Here is a 2,321-nt window from a genome sequence, read left to right on the forward strand (position 1 = left end):
GGTGGTGAGGTTTTCTCGGCGCAGTGGCGGCCACCTCAGAGCTGCATTTCTGGTTTGTGGAGAGAGCCCGGCAGGGGCTGTGTTGAAGGGATTAATGCCCGGTGGTGCTGGCAGTGGCTTCAGCTTACTCAGGCCATGGTGAGCTCTTTTCTTGAAGGGTCTGGAATACAGGAGGTGGAATGGGGCATAGCCCTTGATGTTTAAAGCTGGTTGAATGACTTTGGGTCTCTCCATAATTACCTTATAGAGTGCTACCTCCTTCCTTCCCTTTCTTTCCTTTGCTCTCTGCCTCTGACCTTGCTCATATTCTTTTGATGAGCTTGTATTCCCAAAACAGCGTGTATCAAATCATCTTCATTTGATTTACATGTTCCAAAGAAAAATATCATGGTGGTATTCCTTTCAATTTCCTCAGATCAAATTGCTTATAAGATTTTCCAATTGAAAGAGAAAAAGACAAAGTCAAATATCTTGAACCCTTGTTCTTAGAGAGGCACCAAAGGCAGGGGATTTCAGCGGTTTATCTCATCTGATTTTTTCTTAAATTACAGCTTTATTGAGATAGAATTCACACACCATATAACTCACCTACTTAACGTACACAATTCAGTGGCTTTAGTATATTAATACAATTGTGTAGCCATCACCCCAATCAGTTTTAGAACATTTTCATCAATCACCCCACAGAAACCCCATACCCATTAACAGTCACTTCCCATTTCTCTCCAATCCCCTCAGCCTAAGGCATCCACTAATCTACTTTCTGTCTGTATGGATTTGCCTATTTTGGACATTTCACATGAATGGACTCATATAATATGTGGTCTTTTGTGACTAGCTTATTTCACTTAGCATAATATTTTCAAGATTCATCCACATGGTAGCTTGTATCAAAACCTTATTCCTTTTCATGGCTAAATAATATTTCATTGTATGGGTATAAGTCATTTTGTTTATCCATTAATCAGTTGATGGACATCTGGTTTGTTTCCATTTTATTGGTTATTATGAAGAATGCTGCTATGAACATTACTGCACAAGTCTTTGTATGGACCTCATTGGATCTTTACAGTAACTCTCTAAGGTACATATTTTATAGACCTCATTCTATAGATAACAGAACTGCCAGTATGGTAGACAGCAAGTTTGAACACAGCTGTTAGAGTCCTAAGTGCATGCTTTCTCCAATCTATGTTCATAGAGTTGAAATAATTGTTTGACAGAGCCTGGTATGGATATGCCTGTAGGAAGTGTCAACCTTAAAAATAAAAATGTTATTTTACCAGCAAAATGGGTTTATTCAGGAATAGTAGAGGAACTGCAATTCAGGACATGCAAGCTATGGCAAACCACAGGCAAGAGAACGAAGGAGAAGACCCTTATCAAGAAAAGGACGTTAGGAGAGAATGTTGTGAAGGAAAGTCCATGAGAAGAGAGCCAGAGTTCAGGGTGGTGATGGCTGTTCATTGGCTGGGTTGTTGCTGGGCGAGGGGAAAATCTTCCTCCAGCTGGTTGGAGTAGTAAAGTATGCTGCTTCCTTGTGAGAACCATTAGCTCCTTCCTCTGGGAGTCTGCAAGGTGCAGTGAGTGGTTAGTGCCTGAGCACTCCTTCTTCAGGGTCTCCCTACTTCATTTTAAATGAGCGGGGAGAGTGAGAGAGAGAGAGAGACACACACACACACACACACACACACACACACACACAGAGAGAGAGAGAGAGAGAGAGAGAGAGAGATTTGATGATGTTCCACTTATTTATGCATTTATTGGTTGATTCTTGTATGTGCCCTGAATGGGGATGGAGCCCACAACCTTGGTATATGGTGGTGACAATGCTCTAACCAACTGAGCTATGGCCAAGGCTCCTTTTATTCATTTTCACAGAAGGAATCATAAACGTGAACAGTTAATTTTCCGTTGTGATAGTTCAGCCCTTTCCCCTACCTCTCCCTTCCCTCTCTGCCCTTTTCTCCTTTCCTAGCTTTCAGTTCTTGCTTCCAGGGATCAGTTCCTCTCCCCTGTAACAGGGGCAGAATTTGCTCCCTCATGCACACTTTCGTGTGGCACGGAATGTAGTTGGAATCTGTTTGCGTGTGTGAGTTACGTCCTATGAGATGAAAGCTCCTCTGCTAGTAGCGGGCACATGGTCGGTATGTGAAGCAGTGGACAGAGAGGGGGGCTTCCCGAAAAAGCTCCTTTCCTAGCTCTGTCCCGGGGTTCCACGGATGAAGGCCACCCACGTAAAGGGCCGGAGCTGCGCGCGGACAACCACCTCCGCCCGGCTCCCCGGCAGCCAGGCCACGCACACCGTTGCTCCAGCA

This window comes from Myotis davidii, unplaced genomic scaffold (genome assembly GCF_000327345.1).
Source record: "Myotis davidii unplaced genomic scaffold, ASM32734v1 scaffold424, whole genome shotgun sequence".
In the NCBI taxonomy this organism is placed as follows: Eukaryota; Metazoa; Chordata; class Mammalia; order Chiroptera; family Vespertilionidae; genus Myotis; species Myotis davidii.